The 26,175-nt window shown below is 33.3% G+C and overlaps 1 pseudogene; it reads right to left on the bottom strand.

The window, feature by feature from the left end:
• Positions 1-23,399: 23,399 nt before the first annotated feature.
• LOC103010856 (nuclear receptor coactivator 7-like) lies at positions 23,400-25,470 on the bottom strand (annotated as a pseudogene).
• Between the last annotated feature and the right edge of the window lie 705 nt (positions 25,471-26,175).

Raw genomic sequence — 26,175 nt, 5'->3', positions numbered from 1 at the left:
TCTGTTAAAGACATTACGTAAATTTTCCTTTCTTTATTTCTCATTCTTTTCTCTCACTTTAATTCAAAACCAGTTTTATTTAGCCAGGAAATTTAGAAAAGTGTCTAAATGTGCATTAATTTTGTTAGAACTCAAGAGTATGTGTTTGTATGTGGATGCTACCATGGGTCTATTTTCACCAATGTAACTGGTGTGAATTCTGACAACTCTGTGTTTATATTGAACTTAAAATTCAGAACTGAATTATTGGAAGATCAACAGTATGAAATAGTTGTATTTGTGCTATCTACTTCTCGTTAGAGCAGAAAAGATTCTCTGTCTTTTTGACCTTGCCATTCAGAAAAGGTCATAACAAAGTAATTTTAAAAAGATGTCCAAAATTAAAATATCAAAAAGAAATGAAGCATGTATGATTTTTAATTTCTTGGCACATGGTAATAAAATTACATCAATCTGAAACTGTGTAGAGCTGAGTTTTAAAACTTTCAAATATCAAATGATGGTAGAGTTCAATGTTTTATCTGTCTAGCCCAGGATGCATAAACATGTCATAGTATGGCATCAAATTACAGATACAGGTTTCTCCCCATTTCACTAGGTATTCAATGATACAAATATCCTGGAATTCTCTGGAGGTCTGAGTTCAATATCTACAAGCTGAGTAATGGTTCCATTATTTTTAAAACTTTCTCTATAGAGAAAGTTATTATATTGGGACTTATTATGTCTACATTCACTTTACAGAATGTCATGTCATGGGTTCTTTCTTATGATATGTTGACCTTCTCTAAAGCACTGAACTGCTAAGAGACCTCACCCAAAATGCAAAGTCCTAGATCTAGTGTTATCCTCTACTTCCAACCACTTTTAGATTTGATTACTGTTCACATTTTCACTATCCCTTATAATCAAAAGTTCTAAATCTGCTCTTTTAAAAATCATGTATGATGACCATATGGCCATGTCGACTGAATTTTTAAAAAAAATCACAGTGTGAGAGTTGTGAGTTTTAGTTTTATTTGGGGACCTTATTGAGGATTATAGCCTGGGAAACAGTCTCTCAGTAGCTCTGAGGGCACTGATCTGAAGAGGTAGGAGGAGAGGCCAGTATATATATGATTTTGGCTGAGGAATATGTGCAATCCACATTCATCTTGGTAGAAGGTTACTGCTAGTTATGAGGAAAAGGTATCTCAGTTAGTGATTTGAGCGCTTTTCTATGTATGGGAAGATGCAAGAATCTGCATTCATAATTTCTTTTTGCCTAGACATACTCCTGTCTAACTAAAGGGCCAGTTTTTCCAAAGGACAGAGTGCCTCATTCTGGTTTTTGTCATGAATTCCTTTTAGGGTGCACTGTTGGTAAATAACTATAGTGACTAATGACTTAATCCTTGTAGAACTGAAAGGTGAGTAACATTCTTTGTTTTATAGCCAAAAGAGCTAATGATCTTAGAACGGAACTCCGAAGTTTAGCATCACAAATATATTTAGTATGCACTTAAAAATATCCTGTAGCCACTTCCTTGAAAGAAATGATAAGTGCTTTTATTCCTTCATGATCCCTTTTTATTCCTCTAGATTTGTTTGGACAGCTCCTTCACATCATATCAACAATCAAGCAATGAAAAAAATGAAAGAACAATCAAACAAAACCCACAATTTGAAAACTCAAAATATGATGCTATAATTAATTAGGAAATGCAAAATAATAAGAGATGCTGAATAACCAGAATTACCAGGATAATATAAAAATAGCATAAGCTGAAGCAGATCATATATTTATATATAGCTTGCTTCAACTATTCATTCTGTTTGATTTATTTTTATAAATCCAAAATCGTTAAAAATTAGCCCACATATAAACCTTTTTACAGTTATTAAAAGTGACTTTAAATTATTAATACAAATTTAGTGGTTGGGATGGTATAATTGTTTTATTATTTTCTTCTAATTTTTATTATATTGTATTATATTGCAAAAATCATAGTTAAAAAAGAAAAAACTCAATAGAAATAAGAATTAAAAATATAGTATACATGAAAGATAATGAAAAAACCTTTTTGTCTTGGGTTAAAAAATGATAAAATATCCTGAACAATTATATTTCCATTCCATTCCCTACAATAAAAGGAAGTAAAAGTTTTCAGTTATTATTACCATAGTATTATATTTAGAAGAAATCAAAGAAGCAATCATTGTTTACCTTTGTCTGCCAACTATGTCCTGCTAAAGAGGTATTGTACATAATACAAATAGATGTTCTTTGAATATAAGCAATTATGAAATAATTTTTAGAAATTCTGATTTAAACAAAAGTTAACCCACTTACTTACTATAGAGATTTTTGGGTGCTTAAAATTTCTATTGGTAAGAATTATCCATGGTAATGCCTTATGTTTATGTACTTTACTTGATCAGAAATTTTTCCATCAAACATTGAAAAAATTTCTCATATATTTCATGAAATACCAGCATGCTAGCCTAACAAATTTTAATTTGCATGCCATCTCTTCTTAAGAAGATATCTTACATTCTAAGTGACTTAAGAATTAGATAAAGTATCCTTACTGTTTTTCCCAAGTCATACATTAATAAAAACTAATTAAACTCAGTGTTACATAATTGTTATTTACCTAACTCTACAATATAAAACAATGAATTTTGGGGGGTGTAACACAGCAGCTACAAAACTCATATCCTTTTTTTGGTAGTTTTGCTCTATTTATTACTAACCTTTATTAATAAAATTCTTCCATTTCATTGTTGAGAAAACTAGAAAATGAACATTAAACTCTGTTAATGGTTGAGAATCTGATTTCAAAGATGAGAGAGTTAAACTTGGATAACTTTGTTAAGATCTATATACAACAGCAAAACTAGGTCTGCTCTCCATTGGACTACGTATTGATAAAGTTTGCCTTAAAACTTTGGGAATTTTAAACATGCTGCAAACAAAATCGATTCTGTAAAATTTCTCAAGCTTGAGTCTTTATTAGAATTACTAATTATCTGTACCATTTGATTGAGAAGACATGATTCTGAGCACAGCAAGGGGTATGTAAAACCATTAACTGTCTCTCCCTCTAGATATTACAAGTGATGTATAGACCTAAACTCAGCAGGGACCATATTTATAACAATGCCTTGAGGGGACGTGGAACATGCTTGAATGGAATACTGTTAAATGAGCCTAATATGACCCTTCTTTCTCTCCTCCTCCATGTACTTATTCTCTGTAGGCCTTGATTTTTGAAATGCAGGAATTAACTTCCATTCCATCCATGTAAGACGTAACATGGTACATTACTATTTTAAACTAACCTAATAAAGATAAACATTGAACCACAAAGAATGTCAATGATGCAACGCAGTTATATTTTGAATTTTATAAAGAGCTCTGGTAACGTGAAAAGTCATTTTGCAGCACAAACTATGATTTTAGCAGGACCATAGGTTTGGGCTACCCTACAGAGCAATACAATATTTGCTCAGTGCCTTCTCTCAGAATGTGCCCTATGTCAATTGTCCAGAGAAAAGAAGGAATTTAAATTGGCCTTCACCCCTGGGAACTCTGCTTCTCTTCACACGACATCATGAGAAGTTTCCTGGACTATTCAGTGCAAGAACCCTGAGCAGTTAATGCTATTCCATGATAAAATAAATTCTGTTCTCACTCTATAGATCTACTGCTCCTCAAAAGAAAACTTTGGTTAGAAAAAAGAAAATCTTCCAAACTGAAATAACTCTAGGTAACATTTTTAGCTATGTTAATAGGTCTCTAGGGGAAGAAACAGAAAAAAGGCAGGAAATGTGAAATAGTCACACCTTGGAGGCATTTGCGCTTTTACACAAAGTGGATAGGGAATGCCTCTCATGATTTTTGAGAGAAATGAATTAAACAAGAGTCTGGACCAGTTAACTATCTGGGAGAAAATCATTTCAAGCATAGGTTGTCATGAAGTCCAGTGTGGCTGAAGCAGAAGAATAGGGTACTGCAGAAGGAAATATAGGCCAGATTATATAACTCATTTTAGGCCATATTAAAGGTGGTGGATTTTAGGTATTACTTTGAATAAGATGGAATGCAATCGTAGGGTATGCAATGGAGGAGTGACTTAATCTACCATATTTGTATATTATTGTTTTCAATGTCAATTAAAGGCTTGTAGGTTAAAGATGGAAGCAGAAACACCAGTTGTAAGGCTTTTGCTATTCAAGTAAGATACGGCAACAGTTTATATTTGGATGATAATGATGGAGCAGTAAATAGTGGTTGATTTGAGGTGTGTAATAAATAGAGGCATGATAGCTTTTGCAGATGGATTAAATGTGGTTTAGGAAAGAATGATGGTAGATAATGATGTGTCTTTGGGTTTTTGTCCTGAGAAAATAGTAGAATACTCTTGTGATTTACTAATATGGGAAAAAATCATGAGGATCAGGTATGATGAGGGTGAATACATGTTTGATCTTGGACATATTAAATTTGAAATGCTTTTTAGATATGTAACAGGATAAGTGAGTTAGGCAGTTGGCTATATAAATCGGATGCTTAAACAAGCCATCAGATTAGAGATTAAATTATGTGGTCATCAGTGAGGAGATGGTATTTAAAGACAAGGGACTTGATGAGATCCTTTAAGGAGAAGAAAAAAATGTCAGAGGTTTAAACCTGGGTTGTGCTGACCACAGTGATTGGGAAGATGAGGAGAAACCAGCAACACTGGCTGAGGAGCTGGGGTAGCTGGAAGTGTGGTGATTAGGGGAATGGTTTTTGGAAGAAGAGAATAATTATCTGGGTTAAATGTTGGTGACTGATGAGAATTAAGAATTGGTAGTTGATCAGGCTACATGGATCTTGTATTAATAAGACTTTAAGAATTGAAACTTCTTTCTAATTTGGGGATAAAACTCAGGGAAGGAAAATTTTTTAAAAATTGAAGGATAATTTTTTAAAATTTGGAGACTGTGCATATAGAGTTTTTCCTGTAAAAAGAACTAAAATAACAGTATGTAGTTGTAGGTCAAGGAATGATTTTTTTAAGACAGGAGAGCAGATGGTAAACATAAGATATTCTATATGATGTAATTGTCTACTGGAAATTGAAAGCAGGCAATTTACTCTCAGTTATTAAAATAACTTGGAGTAAATTGATTTGATATTTTAAGAACCTGAATATGGTTTGACTATGGTCTATATAGATTGTTGAGCCTGAACATAGAGAGCTGAAAGACCATATTTTCAAAGATATAATTATTCTTGTCTGGCATAAAATGATAACTAAAAAAATAAATAACCTTCATAAATATTAGAAATTATTCATAGGACCTATGCCATGTGAACCCAGAGTGAAAATTATGTTCTGGGGCACAATTTGGCTACTCAGTTTAAAATGTAAATACAATAAATGTTTAAGATAGAATTGAGAGGACAGAAAACATAATACAGAAGAGGTATGCTAACGAGAGAGAGAGAGAGAAATCACCAAACATCAATAAGTAATATCCAATTCCATAATCTTAAAAAAGAAATTCATATAATTAATATAATTATAGTTCATATAATTCATAGTAAAATATAATATAATTATATAATTAATATAATTCTTATAAGATTTTGCATTTGCAAAGACAATCATTTTATCAATCCAAAACTAGGTCTTTGAGAAGCAGAGCTCAGATCAGAAATATTACAAGTTGAGTCATCACCAAGAGAACTAAATTTGGCCAAGGGAAAACTGGCTCTATTTTGTAGGGCATATTCAATTCATAGGCTTGAACACGTTTCTAAGTTCCGAATTAAAACATGGTACAAGGCATTAAAGTAAACTACAAAAGAAGATAAATTTGATTACTCTAAATCTTGATAGACATGCCATCCTCCTAATTTTAACAACACTTTTTTGACCACTGAGTATGGATAAAATTATTTATTTTCAACGACAGGTAAAAGTTTTAAAAACTTTAAAATGAACTCAGAATATTTGTCTTAAAAAGCTAGCAAAAGTAATATTTTCAGTGTATTTATGAAAGATTTATTTCCGTGAGGTCTGTTATCACAGAGATAAAACTGTATTCCGTGTAATCGATAAAATATTATTAAAAGTATAATCAGGAAAAATGAACTGCCACCAGACAATCTGCCACAACATTTTTCAATGAACAAGATTTAGTTAAACTAATTAAAACAATGTGCTATTAAAATGATGGTGTAAAGCTGTTATACATAATCATGTGTTTAATGTACCACACTAAATAATAATGCATGCTTTATTCAAGTTTGTGAAGAATTTCTGAGTTTTTTTAAGGTTTCATAGAAATGCTTTCATATATTGAAAGTTTGAACAGGAAAAAAGTGTTCCATTTTCTGGACTCAAATATGAAGTTGCTCCAGAGTGATTAGCTGTGCTATTATTTCCCTTTAAAAAGACATGAAACTAATATACTAACCAAAAAATAAAACTTCAATTGATACCTATTTTGGAATTCATCTCAGGGAAAATAGTATATTTTTATAAGGAAAAAAGGCAAAGCAAGTATTTATATGGCACAAGAGTGGTACACTCAGAGTAAATGCATGGAGAAAAGGAAATCTTACGATGAAATTTCATCAAGAAACCATGCAAATATTGAAACATTAAATATCTCAGTGACATGGGACTAGAACGATTTATCAAAATGTGATATGTGTATCTAAAACATTACTTTAAGAATTATTCCATATGATACTCTGCTTGTTAAACATTACAGTAACCTAAATATAAGTGCATGGTTTGATGCTCAACTTAAAATATAGGAACTTCTCCAATCATTTAAATTGTACTCTTCTATTGTATTTGTTTAGTTTTTAAATTAGAACCAATTTTAGTTGTAAATTGAAAGCATCCGAAACCTATTTGTTCTGCAGGCCATCAAATCCTATTTCTTCATGGCTTCAACATGCTTTCCCTCAATTCATGATTGGATCATCATACTTCAGGACCCATCAGACTTAATCTTGGTCTGTACAGAATTAAAGAATTCCAGTTCAATATTAAGACTGCACATCAAGTCATTTATTGAAGCTAGACTAGCTTTGATGTGTTTTTTTCTCTATTTAAAAAAGAAAATATGTTCATCCTGTTCCCCAAACCTAAGACCTGTCTTATAATCTAATTTGCTTAATTAGATTCCATTTGTTTCCTGTGCCTGCGATCCCCTCTATTAGTAGCTTGCTAGTATCTTTGTCCATGTAAGCCTAGGAGTCTGTCAAGCTTGTGACATTCTCTTGAAGTCATACTGAATTTATTCTGGTGGCTTTGTCCACCATAAGACAGATTTCTATAACATCAGTTGCGTTCTGCCTAGCTGTCAAATTCAATTGTCAAATTCAATTTCTAAATGGATCCAGGTTTTATAATCCCTGTCGATGCAGCCTACTTATCCCTTGCTTGTGGTTGTTAAATTCCATGATACTTACTGAAGTTCCAATATCTGAAGTGCTGATTGTCATGTTCTAAATGCTGAGCTTAAATTCCCCCCATTACAGGATATTCCTAGTGTCTCCCACCTTCTAGCAAGAATGTCTACTTACAGATTCCTTCCTCAACTCTCTTTTTGTTCCATAAAACTTGCCAAGGTAGATTTAACTATGTGCTGAGATATGACAGAACTGTGTAAGATGGCCACTTCTATAATGACTGAATGGATGCTTTTTTTGGATGTTATGATATTATTATGTTATTTCAGAATTTGCATTGTAGTTATAATTTTTGCAGAGATTTTATCTTTATAAATTAACATCATTATGTGTTTTTATACTTAATTGTTAATAGAAGCAGTACCTTTCTTGAGTTCCATATGTTAGAAAAACAAATTGTAGAACATTTTAAGTCCTTTTTAATTCAACAAGATTTGTGTTGACAAGTGTTTGATTCTTAGTTTTTTCTAATAAATACTGCAGCTTTAGTACAGGTTTATTTTAAAATAGGACATGAAAATAAAACACATAGCGGTTGAATAAAATACATAGCAGTTGAATGCAAAACTGATATTATTCTGTTTTTAACTGGTATGGCATAAGAAAGATTAAAAAATATTTAGTAACATAAAGGAATCTATATAGGTATCAGAGAAAACCAGTTCCTAAGTGGTGGTATGCTAATTATTAGGTGAAGATGATAATGATAGCCTTTGCAATGGTGTAGGGTAAGTCAAACAATGTCTGATTATTTAACTTCTAGCTGAATTTTTGTATCCCCCGACTGTTTCGATAACTTATTCAGTTCTGTTGAATTTATGTATAACAAAAAAGCACATGAGGTAATTATTTAAGTATTTTTTAGGGACCAAGATATATGTTAAATTAATTACATATTCTGAGGCATAAACCAAAAGTATTCATTTATTTTTTACAGATGTTTTCTCTATTTCCATAGAATATTCCTCTTCTATACAAAATAAGTTCCCATAATTTGAGCATCAGAATGAACAATGACTGGAAAAGATTCTAAAATATTCAATTAATAAAAATTTATGAGTCCATGATGACATTAAAAACAGGAGATAAGCATAAAGAAAAGCTCATTTGCCACCAATATTTCCCAACTCTGTTGTCTGATTAAAGAGGCAGAATTAAACATAAATGTTGCCCTCTAATCCAACTATAATTCATTTCCTGTTGATAATCAAAAGCCCTTTTTTAAAGAGGGCCAGCTAAAAATATAAAAAGAACGATATAATTAGAAAATTATTTCTTATTGAATAGATGATTTAGTAAATGATCATTAATGCATGAAAAAAAAAGTGAGTGAAGTATTATTGGGGATCAGATATTTTTAGGGTCAAAAGTACCTTACAGATTGAGATTGACATATATACACTAATATGTATAAAATAGATAACTAATAAGAACCTGCTATATAAAAAATAAAATAAAATTCAAAACTTCAAAAAAAAGGCAAAAAAATGTATATCATAAGAGAGTAGTAAAAAGGTGAGGGTTTAAAACAGATTTTTAAAAAAATAAAAAGACATAACCACAAATGCAATGTGTGAAATATTTTGGATCATGGTTGAAAATAAAATAGCTGTAAATGATATACTGGCAGACACATGGGGAATTTTGAATACGGACTGTATGTTAAGGTATTAGAAAAATATTATTATTTTTAGGTAGGATACAGGTATTGTGGTTGAAGAGTATGTCCTGTTTAGGAAATGCATGCTAATTTATATATATTATTTATGTTTACATATATTTATAAATATAGAGTGTAATAATCAAGTTGTTCAGAAAAATATGTATGTATAAATATGAATAGATAAAGCAATAAGACAAAATGTGAAAGAATTTTTAATCTAAGTAATGAATATGATACACTGGTGTTTTGTATAAGATTCTTTCATTTTTCTACATATTTCACATTTTTCATAATAATAAGATGAAATGGAAATGTACCAGAACATTTTCAGAATAAGCAAAGTAGGATTATGATGCTGAGTAATTTTCTACCTTAATATGCATATTTTCCTTGGCGTAGTAAATCAGAATTTACAACATTGTTTAAATGATACCTTCAGCTTGAAACACAAAAAATCTAAATCTCAAAGAAGGTCTAACATTGTCAAAAGAATATTAATTACATATTTACTAGATTGGTCTCCATTCTCCTTTGAACACTTCTAAATTTGTAATACTCTTCTGTAATTTATAAAACTGCCAAGACCATTTTAATCTTGAGATTTTACACATAAACTTTGCTTCATCAAGTTGAAGCAAAGGTTTTTTTCTGCGGCTTAATGAGAGCTACTTCTGTTTTGCATTTAGTTCAGTCTTGCCTAATAAATCTCATTGAAAATCATCCTGTGCGCTGTTGATACAAACTTTGTTAGATAATAAATAAGGAAAAGATTTAAAAACTTAAACCAAAGGAAATCATGAATTGTAGATAGTACTTTTGTGAACCACAATAATCAACTTTGCTTTTTTGAAACCAAGTCTAACTCTTTGCAGTAGTCACATTCCATTTGTGTGTGGTATATTGTAGTATCAATCTTGTTGAAAACAAAATATCTTTCACTAAAAATCAACAGGGTGTCCTAAGAGTATTTGCAGCTATTTTTTTAATGGGGTATAGTTTCTTTACAATGTTGTGCTAGTTTCTGCTGTACAACGAAGAAGTGAATCAGCTATATGTATACATATATCCCCTCCCTCTTGGACCTCCCTCCCACACCCGCCCCCCATCCCACACATGTAGGTCCCCACAGAGCACCCAGCTGAGCTCCCTGTGGTATACAGCAGGTTCCCAATAGCTCTCTGTTTTACACATGGTAGTGTATATATGTCAATCTCAATCTCCCAATTCATCCCACTCCCCCTCCCCGCCATGTCCACAGGTCGGTTCTCTATGTCTGTGCCTGTATTCCTGCCCTGCAAATAGGTTCATCAGTACCATTTTTTTGGATTCCACATATATGCGTTAATATACGATATTTGTTTTTCTCTTTCTGACTTAATTCACTCTGTATGACAGACTCTAGGTCCATCCACCTCACTACACATAACTCAGTGTCGTTTCTTTTTATGGCTGAATAATATTCTATTGTATATATGTGCCACATCTTGTTTATCCATTCATCTGTCGATGGATACTTAGGTTGCTTCCACGTCCTCGCTATTCTAAATAGTGCTGCAATGAACATTGGGGTGCGTGTGTCATTTTGAATTATGGTTTCCTCAGGGTATATGCCCAGTAGTGGGATTGCTGGGTCATATGGTAGTTCTATTTTTAGTTTTTTAAGGAACCTCCATACTGTTCTCCATAGTGGTTGTATCAGTTTACATTCCCACAAACAGTGCAAGCGGGTTCCCTTTTCTCCACACCCTCTCCAGCACTGATTCTTAATATATTTGTGTTGAATGTAATTGAAGAAGCTGGAGAAGAGTTGCTGACTTTGTCCTGGCAGAGACCTGCCTTGTGTACCAGCTCACCTGCTCTACCACTTAGGGCCTCTGAGTGAACTTGACAAAGTAACTTGGCATTACAGATTCTCAATTGTGTCGTATTCAAATTGTCAATAAGGTCATCTACTCACAGGATTGTCATGAGTATCAATTGTGATGATAGTAGTAACAGGTAATATTTACTGAGTAACTTTTTTGAGCGCCTACTATGTAACAAGTGTGATCGTCGATGTGATGTGCCCAATTCTCTCCTAAAAATTTGAGATAAATGATTTTATTTAGACCTCCACAACTCCATAAATTATGTATTATTACTTCCCAATTTTACAGATTGAAAAAATGAGACAAACGGAGTTTAAATAATTTGCTCAAGGTCAAACAGAAAGTGAACTAGGAACCCAGGTGATTTGATTCCACAGCCTTGTGCTATGTAAAGGGTTTGTATATAATACACGATCAATAAAGATTAGATTTAAAAAAACAAAACAAAAATACTTCAGTTGCTCTTCATGAGTTTCCTTTCTTATTTTTTTAAATGCAGAGTTTCCTTTGGTTCAATAATTGCTAATGAGTGTGTCATTTTTATGAACGTATGATTATACTTAAGCCTTCAAAGACTCTCACTTCTGCAAGTGGTTGAACACTAAATGGATGTGAATAGCTGCTGGGAGATACTCTCTGCATAATAGGAGTGTCCTTTCTTTTAAAGAAAATCATGTGTGACTCGGGTAGGATGTGGCACTTCTGCCATATAATTTACAACAACATATCTGTTCCTTTAACTCCTCCTAGCAATTTCAAGCCAACTTATACATGTTTTTGGTTTAAATTGCCCTTGCCTTTCTGTGGAGATTCGACATTTGAAAATATGAAATAACAAGTGTTATTTCCACTTAATTTTAAAAATTTTGGTTTCCATCTAGACAGGCACCTGATTTAGAGAAAAGCAGAGGCTCTAGCCAGCTGGAAAGAAGGAAAGAGTAAAAAAAGAGTCAAGGTTTTCAAGAATGTAGGTCTCTCCCCACTTAAATTGTTCCAACCCACACTCACTTAAAATCATAGACCAAAAAAGTCTTGACTCTTTCTCCATAGAACCTTTTTAATCATCTATGGCAGGCCAAGGGCTATAGCTTGAGGCAGCCACATGGCCAGAATCTCTGTTCTCATGTCTTTGGCTATAAGAAAAGCCTGTAAACCAATTTCCAGACTATGTTAAAAGCAGTTTAACTGTCAGAAGAAAAAGAAAGTACTTTGATGTTCAGTATTTGAAATTAAATGTTTGGTTTATATATGTGGACTTTTTAGGATTATTAAACCATAACCAGTCACTTATACTTGAGACTCGCATTGCTATACCGAACTAACAATTATACCACTTTTCAGCTGCCTCCAGTATTAAGTTTACAAGGGCCAGTTATAATTTAAAGTAATATTTAAAGAAAATTCACTTCACAGTTTATCCATAATACTACACGCATTTACTTTGTTGAGTTCCCTGTAGGTAAGCTAAGCTAAACAGGTAAAGTTCTTTTAAAAACTGCCCTCCAATTTATTCCCCCCAATATTTATAGCTTTCAAAAAAAAAGTGTTTTCCATTATTTTCTGATTTATAGCTGCTATGACATAGGAAAAACACTGGTTTGAGTGACTCAATTCTAGGAGAGTGCGTATTTATTTTTCCCAATATAGGAATATTTTTACCTTCGTGAATATTTCCTCCATTAATACTAGAGAGTCAGGGTACAAATTCCGACATAGAAATAAAGCTTTTAGTATCTGAATAAAACTGAGACTAGTTAGCTTGGTACATCCCAGCATAGCAGATGCGTTCTTCCTGAAAACAGTCTATTCTCTGCATTGCAAACCAGCTACTGAAGAACATTCATGAGTCTCTAAAGAGAAGTTCTATTTCCACAGGACTGTTTCTACAGAATACTATTAACTGGCAGCAATAAGATGTTTGTGGTACTTTATTTTCTGTCTCCATCCATTCCTCTAGGTCATCCCACATAAATACCAAATTGAAATGCACCGTGCTTGGTATTCAAAGGAAGCAGTATTCAATTGATCATGTATTATATGCAAACCCTTTACATAGCACAAGGCTCTGGAACCAAATCACCTAGTGTTGAATCTTCAAAGGAAGATTCAACACTAGTCCCCAACAGTCTCCTTCCAGCCAGACTGGCTCTCCTAAGCCCCACTTAAATAGGCATTCTGAAGCTACCACTGGTGTTATTCCTTCTATTTTGAAACAGCTTAATCAAAATAAAATTTGAATGCAGTAGTTTTCTTATTCTCATGCTTTAAAGGTTTGCCAGCTTCACAGAGTCCTATTTGTGCTGCCTAAGTAAGAACGGTTAACATTTTTTTTCCTTCTATGAAATTAGGGAAAAGGGCTCTAATTTTGTGTAATTGTAAACCTTGGATGCAACATAAAAATTTGTTTCGAGTCTTCATCTCGACAGCATCACTTCTAAATTGTTTGAAATATTCAAAACTGATACATAGATTTTAATTAAGTAACCAGACTTCGTATCAAACCCAAATTTATTGAACAATTTTTTAAAAATTAATTCTATAAAATATTTAAAGTAACCCCTGATGATATCAGCATAGTTGCTGCATTTTTGTACATTAATGAATTAGAAGGGAAACAATGAAAGAGAATAGCCTTCAGTTATTCAGCAGGTACAAAGTGCTTACATATTTCATCCAGAGAATGATTCATACTTTCATACTTCTGCTTATTAAAGGAATATGATATTCATTTTGGCTTGTAGACTTTTCCTTTGTAATTCAGTTGAACAAAACTTTTCTCATAGAGTCTCATTATAAGAAAAGTGTATTTGCCGATACAGTTTATGAACTCACAAACATTAATGTGTCCACTATTTGATTTATTGGGGAGATATACACATTGCTAACTTCCCTTAACTACATTATCCATTAGACTGTAAATGTAGAATGAGATCCAAGCAAGAACCTTTATTTTCAAGCTTATTTAGTAATTTCATGAATTTAATATAAATATTTTTCTTGCCCATGATTGGTATGTCATAGAGGCAGTATAAAAGAAGATGGCTTGTAAGCTACAATTGATGGCTTGAAAAGTAGTTTTATTTTCTACTTTACTTCCTACTTTGTAAAAAATAGTGTGAAATTAATATAACTATGGTAAATTACTCAAATACAAATCAATTAAAAACAGTTTAACTGTCAGAAGAAATTTCCCTAATATTTAACTTCAACTTTATATTTAAACGTGTATAACATGCATAAAGGTAAATGAACCTATCAGAGGAAGATAGCTGGCAAGGTTTTGTTTGTGTTTGGTATGTCAAAAGAAGTACCCACATATAACCATTAAACAGAGCAAGAAATAGAATTATATCTGTATTCTAGAAACCTCTACTATGGCAGGGAGGGGGGGCTCCTTCTAGTTATAATGAACACAAAGGTAAGTACTTTTCTTACTTCCATAGATTTAGTCACCTGGTTTAAAAGTTTATATAATAGAATCATGTAGAATGAATCTTTTTGTGTCAAAAGTCTATCTCTCAAATGTTTTGATTGTGAGATCTATCCATGTCAATACGTGTTACAGTATTATTTCGTCTCCATTTCTGTGTTGTCTTCCATTGTATACATATACTATAATTTATTTATCCACCTATTATTAATGAACATTAGGTTGTTTCTAAATTGGGGAATTTTGAATAATACTGCTATGATCATTCTTATACATGTCACCCGTTGCACATATGTACCTGTAATTGGGTCAACATATGCATGTATGTAGAATGGAATTACTAAGTCATATGGTATCTGATGTTCAGCATTAGTAAATACTGCCATTTTCCAAATGTATTCTACCAGTATATGCTCTGTTCAGCAGTGTATGAGTGTTCCAACTGCGCTGCATCTTTGGCAATTCTTAATAGAGTCAATGTTTTGTTTTGTTTTTGTTTTAATGTTCTTGATGGATGTGAAATGTCATCTTATTACAGTTTTAATTTTGTATTTCATAATCACACATTTACTGATTTTTTGAATATAATGTTTAGACAATGACCTATTTTATTAAATTATTTGTTTTTTCTAATTGACTTGTAAGCAAACTTTAATCCAGATAGGACTCCTTTGTCAATCAAATATATTAAAGATAACTTCTCTCATTTTACAATGATATTTCACTTACTTAATAATGCTTTATAATTTAAAACATATCACTATTAATTGCTGTTAATATCATTATGAATGCTTTATAATTAAAAATATTAAAAATTAGCCTAAGTATCACTTTTAAAATTTTATAATTGATGCTTTTTGTGTCTAAATATCATTGTCTATACTCATGGTCTTGAAGATATAACTCACACACCATAAAATTTTCCCTTTTTAAGTGTACAATTCAGTAGTTTTTAGTGTATTTATAATTAGTGCAACCATCACCACAAATCTTTTCACCTTTAAAATAAACTATCTCTTAGGAATCACTCTCCTGTTTCCCCTTTCCTTAGCACTCAGCCACAACTAATCTACGTTCTGTCTCTATGAATATGTCTATTCTGGAAATTGCATATAAGTGACATCATACCTAATGTAGCCTTTTATGTCTGGCTTCTTTCACCTAGCATAACGTTTTCAAGGTTTAATCATTTTGTAACATGTATTAATGCTTCTCTCCTTTTTATGGCTAAATATCAATAATTATCCATTGTACGGATAAACCTTAAATATCTATTTATCAGTTGATGGGAATGTGTGTTGTTTTCACTTTTTAACTATTATTAATAATTCATCTATGAACATTTGTATACAAGTTGCTGTGTAAACGTAATTTTTAAATTTTCTTTGGTACTTATCTGGAAAGGAACTGCTGAGTCATGTGGTAAGTCTATGTTTAAATTTTTGTCAAACTTACGTCAAATTATGTTTAAACATTTTGTCAAATGTTTTTCAAAGTGGCTGGACTATATTACATTCTCACCAGCAATGTATGAGTGCTATAATTTAGTAGTGTATTCACAAATAATTGTTATGGTCCCTCTTTTTGATTAGAGCAATACTAGTTGGTATAAAATAGTATCTCACTGTGGCTTTGATTTGCATTTCACTAATGACTATTGATGTTGATCACCTTTTACTGTGCTTACTGTCCGTTTTCATAGGTTCTGTAGAGAAATATATTTAAACAGCCCATTCTTACAGTTGGGTTTTCTCTTTATCGTTGAGTTGTAAGAGTTCTTCAACTCTTATGTGGACACTAGTTCTTTATGATTTTCAAATATTTTCTTGATTCTGTGGGTTGTCCTTTTCAAATTACTGATGGTGCTTTGGAGCCCAAAGATTTTAAATTTTTGTAAAGTTCAATTTATCTATTATTTTTATTTTGTTGCTTTGCTTTTGGAGAAATATGTAAGAGACCTTGGCTAATTCAGAATTACGAGGATTCACACCTATGGTTTCTTCCATGACTTTTATAGTTTTAGCTGTTACATTTAAGTCTATGATCCATTTGTGTATTTTTGTGTATGAATGAAGAAAGAGTTCAGCTCATTCTTTTGCTTATGTATATACAGTTGTTTGGTCATCATCATTTGTTGAAAAGAGTATCCTTTCTCCGTTGATTTGTCTTTAAAACTTTGTTTTTAATTAATTAACCATAATTTAAGTGTCTGTTTCTTCACTCTCAATTCTATTTTGTTGACATATGTGGCTGTACCTATGCCAGTGCCATACTGTCTTGATTACTTGTCGCTTTGTAGTAAGTTTTGAAATCAGGAAGCTTGTGTCCTCCAATATCCTCCAAATGTATTATTTTTCCCCTAGGATTTTTTTGGCTAATCTGCATCCCTTAAAATTCCATGAAGTTAAAATAAGCATGGCAATTTCTGCTAAAAGGGCAGCTGGGCTTTTGATTAGGATTGCCTTCAATCTGTAGAACAATTTGGAGAGTGTAGACATCATAACAGTATTAGTCTTCCAGTTGAGTTTTTTTTCATTTATTTATGTCTTCTTTAACTTCTTTTAACAATGCTTTGTAGTTTTCAGTGAACAAATCTTGCATTTTTTGTTACGTTTATTCCTAAATATCTATTCTTTTTGATGCTATTGGAAATGAAATTGTTAATTTTGGAACTGTTCATTGCTAAATTGTTGAAATGCAATTGATTTTTTTAATAGATCTTGTGGCCTACCAACTTGGTGAACTTGTTGATCAGATCTAATACATTTTTGTTTATTCCTTAAGTTTTTCTAAATAAAAGGTCATGTAATATGTGTGCAGAGATAGTTTAATTTCTTTCTTTTCAATCTGAATGCTTTTTAAAAATATTTTTATTCCCTGAATACATTGGCTATAACCTCCATCTTAATGTTCAATAAAATGGTATGGTGGACATCCTTGTCTTGTTTTGGCTCTTACGATGAAATCTTTCTTCTTTTTCCTTTCAGTTTGAGGTTAGCTGTGGGTTTTTCAAATATATGTCTTTTATCTGCTTGAGGAATTTCTCTTCTATTTGTAGCTTGTTGAGTGTTTTCATTATAAAAGGGTGTTGATTTTCTCAAAATTTTCTTTACTGTACTATTGACATAATCATAAGGTGTTGTTATTTTTTCTATCACTGTAGGGTATTACATTGATTAATTTTGATATATTAAACCAACTTTGTCAGCTTGAACTAAATCTACATAGCTCATACTGCTGGATAAAATTTGTTCGTATTTTGTTGGGAAATTGTGTGTCTATATTCAAAAGGGATATTGTTTTGTATATTTCACTTCTCGTGATTCTAAACCTGGTTTTAATTTCAGTATAATCCTGGAATGAGTTTGGAAATATTTCTCCCTCTTCTACTTTTTGGGAGAGTTTGTGAAGTATTGGTGTTAAATATTTAAACGTTTCTTACAATTCAAAAATGAAGTCTTGAGGGCTGGACTTCTATTTCAGGGGAGTTTTTTGATCAATAATTCAGTTATTTTACTTGTTACAGATTTATTCCAATTTCCATTTCTCCTTGAGTCATTTTTAGTAGTGTGTGTCTTTCTAGGCATTTGTCCATTTCATCTAGGTTATCTAATTTATTGGCATACATTTGTTCATAGCATTTCCTTATAATTATTGTTTTAATTTCTGTAAGATTAGAATTAATATTCCGTTTTTATTTATTTTAGTAATTTGGTTTTCTTATACAGTTTAGCTAAAGATTTTTTTTTAATTTTGTGGAAATTGGTAAAGCAACAAACTTAGGTTTCAATGATTTTCTCTATTTTTCTATTCTTTATTTATCTGCTCTAATTTTGTCTTCTTCCTGCTTGCTCTGATCTTAGTTTACTCTTCTACTGTAGTTTATTTATTAATTTGAGATATTTATTTGTTTTAAATATATGCATTAAATTTATGAATTTCCCTTTAAGCACTGCTTTAGCTAGACTACAAAAGTTTGCATATTCTGTGTCTTTATATTCATTCATCTCAAACTATTTTTAAAATTTCTCTTATGATTTCTTGTTTTGATCCCAGGGTTACTTTAGGAGTGTGTTGTTTAATTTGTACGTATTTCCTCCTGTTATTTATTCCTTTTGAATTCCCCAAATTTCCTTCTCTTATTGTTGTGGAATTTCCTTCCTTTGAGATTGAAGAAAAAATTTTGATGATGAGTCCTTTTAAATTTTTTGAGACTCATTTTATGGCCTGACATATGGTCCATCCTGAAGATTTGCTCGCTTTTTCATTCATTTTTCTTATTGTTCCTCAAAATGGGTAATAGCAATTGCTCTACCTCCAAGTATGCTGATTCTTTCTCTCTGTGGCTTGAGCCCCTTTAGTGAATTTTCATTTCAGTTACTGTACTATTCAACTCCAAAATTTTATTCCTTCTATCTCTTTATTGATATTCTTTGTTTGGTGATAATCACTATTTTGTTCTCATACTTTGTATAGTTATCTGGACATCATTTGTTTGTTTTAGTTCTTTGAAGATATTTTAAATAACTGATCTAAATTTTTTGTCTCTTAATCCAGTGTTTGTGTTTCCTCATGGGCTGTTTCTTTCAACAGCTTATGTTCTCATGTATTGGCCATATTTTCTACTTTTTATATATCTTCTAATTTTTTGTTAATAATATATGTTTTAAATCAAATAATGTGGCAACTGTGTAAATCAGATTCTTTTCCCTCAACGTAGTTTGTTGTTGTTACTATTTAGTATAGTTTTTCTTTGTTTGCTTAGTAACTTTTTCAGACTAATTCTGTAAAGTCTATTTTCACTGTCACATGTGCTTACTCTCTGCTTGGCTAGTTTATTGGCCAACTAATGATTGGATAGAGATTTCCTTAAGTGCCTTGGACTAAGAAATCATTCAGCCTTTGCTGAGGTGTTCTGTATGGATTCTGGTGTATGTCTTCAATATTCAAGCAAGCAGTTTACAACACTCTATTATTCTTCACTTTGTGTTTGTGCAGAACCTCAAGCTGATCCACACTTGAGAGATGGGGGCTTGATCAGGTCTTTCCTGGGCATGCACAAACCCTGAGTGTGCATACCGTTCTGTGCATGTGTGTGGTCTTCTAAATTCTCAGGGGCATATCAGAGCTCTTCAAGGTTCCCTGTGAACACACATTCACCAGCTTTTCCTTTTAAGTTTTTTGGTTAACCTCTTGTTTGCCACAAATGTTATCACAGCCTTAGGCAGCTGAAATGTTAAGCAGTTTCTGCTAATTCTCACAACCACTCTGGGAAAGGGCTGTGCTGAATGAATTCTGAGTGAATTCTGAATAAATTCATTCTGAGTGAATTCAATTTAAGAATGTCTTGGCCATTATCTCTTCAGTATTTATTCTGTCCTTTTTCTCTCTCCTTTTTCTGTGATGTCAATCTTGCAAACGTTAGATAGTTTGATATTGCCCCAAAGCTCTTGGATGCTCTGTTATGCATTTAAAATGATTTTCTCCTTGCGTTTCAGTTTGAATAAGTTTTATTTATTTATTTTCAGACTCTCTTAATCCTTCTGGGAAAATATTCTGGTTGTGTATTGGGTATAATTGGAAAATAGGTGAAGTTATAACAACTACAATAAGACACACTTGCTTTATGGTGGTAGCAAGAGAACAATAATAATCTTATCAATCACCTGAAGGTAAGATTTCAGACACTGGGAGGGAGTTACGCTAAGTGTGTCTTTTAGAATCACCCCTAGAACCTTCTTCATCAAGGACACCCCTTCCCATGTGACTCTCCTGAACTATTGCAAGTACTTTTAATGTTAAAGTGCAATGTGAAAATTTTTAAATAAATATTATTTATTAATATGCTTAGTAAAAACAAATTACAACTAGATCTACCAGTCTCTGACAGACAACACCATCCATGATTTTACTGCCATTCCCTTAATTTTTACTCATACATATATTGGAACAGAGGAGAGGCCCCCAGCAACCCCATCTCCAACACAAAACACCTGTCAAGGTCTTTGGACGTCTTGCCCACCTGCATTCCAGAACCATCACCCAGTCATTCTGTGGGGCAGACAGATGCCATTCTGTTGGTACCCTAGACAATCTCTTTGAAACAAGAATTAGATCAATTATTCAAACTGAACTTGGAAACCCCAAATTTATTAGTTTTTAGGGAGACTACATTGCAGGCATTCTCAATCTCTGCCCTTTCCAATGGATATTAGTTCCACTTACAGGACCCCAAATTTTTGAAAAAGAATTTCTTTTTTGGAACTTTGTATCTGTCTGTGGCTTTGTGCTTCTTATCTGGTAACAGTGAACTTACCCTGCTCCCCAAATCACAGTACCTTAAAACTTAGGGGAAGATGTAAGAGACCTTCAGGTATTTTATGAAACACTAACAGTAGATCATGCAGCTCACATATAACTGTGGATATCTTTTCAAAATGAGGCAGCTCTTGGTTGCTTGGGGATACTTCCCAGAGGGCTAACTGATTCATTATTTATATGCTCCTTGGAGGCAGTTATCTCTACCATGTGTCAACAAATTAGAAATCATGGTACAACATTTATCCCTGACTTTAACTGAAGTGATCAGTTACATTGCAATGGTCCTGGAAGGCATTCAGCCTGGACTCACTGGTCATAGTAGTTATGGATGATTGCTTGAAACTTGTTCCTTACAGGCAAAGGCAGAATCTGTGCAATCACTAATGCATCTGCTGTACCTGGACTAATAGTTCTAGCCAAGTGGAAATATCAGTGCTGAAACTTACAGAGTAAGACACCAGGCTTTCTGAGTTAAAGCCTGACTTGTTTGTTCAGCAGTGTCTGGTACCTTGGATGGCATATTTTAGTCAACAGCTTAGGTTGTCTTCATCAGGCTGCTTAGAATTTTATTGAGAAGAACCTTAATTAAATATTGTACGAAACAATTGAATGGATTTTGTTAGCCTCTCTAGATCAGATTAATCAGAGTGGCCGATAAAGTGGCATCATATTTACTGGAAAATTCATCAGAGTTCAAGACAATGCAGAAACGAGGGGCGAATATTTTAGGGAGTCAGTAATCCACAAATCTCTCATGTTTCTGCATGCTTTGTGAGTGAGGCACTGATGGACCTTTTCAATGACATTTGCACAGGAGATTTCCTTGGAAGACACAGTTATCACCCTCAAGATCAAAGTGCACACATTCTTAGTGTCCAGTACAATAAAGATAATGACTCCCTACAGAGCAATAAGTGTAATTATTGACCACTATTAAAAAAAAAAAGGTTTCCTAAACTTAGGTTTAATTTCCTGAAACACAACCCACTTCATGTGGCACACTTTAACCAATGTGACAGTGGGAAATTCTACAGGACAAATTAGCCCATTTATTCAAATAATAGGTAGCCTGAAAAAATAATGAATAAGGATATATGATGCCCTAGAGTAAAAAAGTCAACCAACCGCAATATGTAGATCTTGTTTGATCTTATTTCACAGGAATCAACAATAAAAATACATTTTTGAAACAATTGGTGACACTAGCTATCAGCTCTGTATTGGATTAGATCAAAGAATTATTATTAATTGTGTTTATTGTGGTTACTAAATTAGGGTTGTGTATAAAAAGAAAGTTTTATCTGTTAGAAATACATACTAAGTATTAACACATGAAAGGACATTTTTGGGAATTTTGTTTCAAGTTAAAAAAAATTTTAATGAAATTCTTTGCAAAAAATTGAGGTTTAGCAAAGAAAACAAGGTACATGCAGATAAATAAATACCGTGAATATAATCAAGTACAAAAAAATTTAAGTAGTCAAATCCCTAAATTATTCAGCTATAATGGCACATAATTACTTTCAGAATGGCCTACAGTCCGTGGTCTAATGGTCCAATAACTGACCAGTGGTTCTCAATGTGGAGCAATTTTATTCCTCAGACGATATTTGGCAATGTCTGGAGACATTTTTGGTTGTCACAACTGGGGAGGTGCTACTGGCATCTTTTGGGTAGAAGCCAGGGATGCTGATAAATATCCTAAAATGCACAGGACATCCCCTCAAACAAAGAATTATGCAGTTCAAAATGTTAATAGTGCCAAATTTGAGAAATCCTGTACTAGATAATTAAAATAAGGTGGAATTATCCACTGTTGTCATGTTTAAATTAGCACCAAGAGTGAGAGTAGGAAAAACCTGAATGTGCCAGTATATGGTCAGGCCACTCATGATGGCTGTTCTCTTGCTGCTTGTATGTCCCCTGCTCGGCCAGTCCTGCTTCCCCTACACCCTACTCATGCAAACATGCTTGACCCTGCCCCTTAGGCCAGATGGCTCCACCTGCTAGTTTATTAAAAGGAAACATTTGCCCTCATTATGATCGTTAAACTGAGGGGATGTGAGGGATGTACCTCAGCTGCTGGTTTCCCTGGTAGTTGATGAGCCAGCCTGATGTCAATTCCCCTTATAAATGGTAGCTTCCTTCCCCCCTGAGTAGCAAAGATGGCTGCCATGTCCTTTCTGCCGTCTGCTGAGCATGTGTGTAAGATCTCCTGTCTATTAAACCAGTGATGTCTCTGGTGCTGTCTTGGGGCTCTTCCTTCAGTCTTGAGGCTGGGCAACTACAAGGCTTGCAGGCCTGCAAGGTGCAGCCCAGAAGCCAGTTTTATGTCAAGTTCTGGACACTTGCAAATAGCCCAAGCACACCACTGTCATCCTCAGCTGATTCAGAGAAGGATGTGATTCTGCAAGCTGCAATGGAGACAAGGAGGGTTTAAAGTTGATATGCACTTATCTTCAGTGAATGTGAGCATCTCTCAGTATGTAAGAAGAAACTGCCAGCTTTCCTGGATCCATGGTGATCTTTTATCTTCTGACAACTTCTCTCCAAGGAACAACAAACCAGTATTCCGGTTGCTTTCTTCCTTTGTTGTACTGCTGGATCACAGCTGCAGGGTGAGTAGCAAAGGCTTTTCTCATTGGTTTTCCCACTTTATAGAAATATGGGTGGAATCTTAATACTCTTCTCTTCTTTGGAAGGACATATATTTCCAATGGGTACCTGAATTATCTTTAACAGTCATAACTGAATTTCAGATTTATTATCAATGTGCACCTTAGCAGCTGATATCTGAAGTAGATACCAAAGAGGAATCTAGTGACTTTTTACTCAGATTTTCTTCTGTTAAAGAACCTAGTTGCAGTGAAAGAGACTTTCTCTCTCCTTCAGGTTTTATCCGGCTCTTAATTGCCCTCAGTTGAGGGATCACGTGCCTGGAGAAAAGGACTACTAAGGGTGATGTATTTTCCCACTGTTTCAATAATTTTTCCATCATTTAATTCTGTCTTCTGCAAGTTTTCACATATCTGTGACCCTTCTTTGTTCTTATTAAGGTAATATTCGATGAGTTTAACTTTATATCTCCATGTATGTTCAATGTGTTCTCCACCTGGCTTTCTGGGGAACTGAATTGCTTGTCCACTTCCAGCATTATATCATGATTCTCACGGGCTTCTAAATCTAGGGCCCCGTCAGTTCAGCATCACACCCTGTTCCCAAAAAATTCAGAGTTGAGTGTATTTGAATTCCTGTAGCAGAACCAATTATTTGTGACTTAGCTACCTTAGCTCCTTGCAGTCAAGAGAAAGGTACTGCTTTGAGGTGTCTTTTTTGTTCATTCCACTATCAGTTTGAGAAGAAAGTTCTTCTAAGTAAGCAAAGTCATCATCCCCTAAAAAGGAATTTTCTTTGCCTATAGATTCAAATGCAGCATGAGTGTCAGAGGTTCTTGCTGACCTTACTCAGTTCCATCTAACACTAAAATGTGGATATGTTGGGGAGGATACAGTTAAAACAAAATTGGACAGATATTTCTAGTTGTTGAAACTGGGTGATGAGTATATGAAAATTCATTATGCTATTATCTCTCCCAACAAAACAAATATGGAACTTAGGGTATAGCTTTTATGATGAATCCCAGGTCCACTACCTAATAGTTGTGTGACCTTAATATTGTTTCTTCAAATTTTCCTCAGCTGAAAGTAGGAATAATATTTATTTGTACCTATTTTATAGAGTTGTAATGAGTTTTAAATGTGTTAATATTTTTAGGCACTTAGAACAATGCCTTGCTATGTATATTACTTAAATAATAAAAGATAAATATTGCTGGATTATAGTAATTATAAAGAATTTTACCTCACAATTATGTTTAAAGAATTAATTAATAATGCATACTATAGAATAAATACATACCTAATATTAAGCACATGGATGGTAATGCTTTGTAGAGAATCAATTAACAAGATTTATAACCATTCATGTACTTGTATTTTTACCCTAGAATGATAATGGGAGCCTTTTAGAGAGTTTGATTCTAATTCAAAATCTCCCAGTATTTTCATGACTGCCACTGTATGCACTAAGTCTAGGAATTAGTTTAAAAATTCCCTTTTACTTATATTCAAGTTGAAAAATCATTTCACTTCTCCTCCAGGTCTGAATAAATATAGATCATTTTTATGAGAAAAAAATCCCCAGAAAACAAAGAAGATATTTTCTTTTCTGAAATATACATTCAGAATTCTAGCCCCTATGCTTGGCAAATAGATAACATTCCATTAACCAAACAAATCAATCAACCAATCAATCAATATTTAAATGAACTACTTAACAGAATTCAAATGTTTCCTGATTCAAGGTAGCACTAGTAAAACTGTCTGCTTCATAAAATTCACCTGTTAATTCATAATAGAGACTAGTATTCACAGCAAGAAAATCACATTATCTACTTCCTCTTCCCCCAATAAGTTAAAAGTGGTACTTATATCTACTTCTGCCAGAGAACTGCATTTCCTACTCACTGCTGAATGCCCTTGCCTCAAATATAATTCACAGAAGGATGATAATTTACCTTTCTCAATAAGAAATAAATGTTCAGTGGTTTAGAGGAGAGAAAAGTCTCACCTACTTGTTTATTTCAAATGTTTTCCCACAAATTAACCCCAGTTATATTGGCTTTCTCTGAACATGAGAATGGAAATTCCTGGAACAGAGAGTCCATTTCGCAAACTAAACAGATGTAGTAGTTTTACAACTCAAGTGGCTGTGGTACTTCATTTCACATTTTCTCAATTAGGATAATAAACCCTGGAACAAGTGAATGGTTGTTAAGAGCTACTAGAGAAATTTACATAAAAAAGAAAATATAAAGTAATATCTTTTTAAAATTTTATTTATTTATTTATTTTTGGCTGTGTTGGGTCTTCTTTGCTGCGCGCGGGCTTTCTCTAGTTGTGGCGAGCGGGGGCTACTCTTCACTGCGGTGCGCGGGCTTCTCATTGTGGTGGCTTCTCTTGTTGTGGAGCACGGGCTCTCCGCAAGTGGGCTTCAGTAGTTGTGGTACGTGGGCTCAGTAGTTGTGGCTCACGGGCTCTAGAGCACAGGCTCAGTAGTTGTGGCGCACAGGCTTAGTTGTTCCGCGGCATGTGGGATCTTCCCAGACCAGGGCTTGAAACCGTATCCCCTGCATTGGCAGGCAGATTCTTAACCACTGCACCACCAGGGAAGTCCCAAAGTAATATCTTTTTAGAAAGAGCAAGTCTACTTAAGTTATGTAACAAACACAATGAAACAATTCTGGGGAAGATTTTGTATGACAAAGTTTACATGATTATAATATCAATTCAATTAATAATCTCAAAAATAACTAAATTTATACTACAGAATTATATAAAAACTTTTTAAAATTTGAGTATAGTAGACATAC

This window comes from Balaenoptera acutorostrata, chromosome 14 (assembly GCF_949987535.1).
Source record: "Balaenoptera acutorostrata chromosome 14, mBalAcu1.1, whole genome shotgun sequence".
Classification (NCBI taxonomy): domain Eukaryota; kingdom Metazoa; phylum Chordata; class Mammalia; order Artiodactyla; family Balaenopteridae; genus Balaenoptera; species Balaenoptera acutorostrata.
The sequence above is the reverse complement of the archived record's forward strand: the minus strand, read 5'-3'. Positions and strand labels throughout refer to the sequence as shown.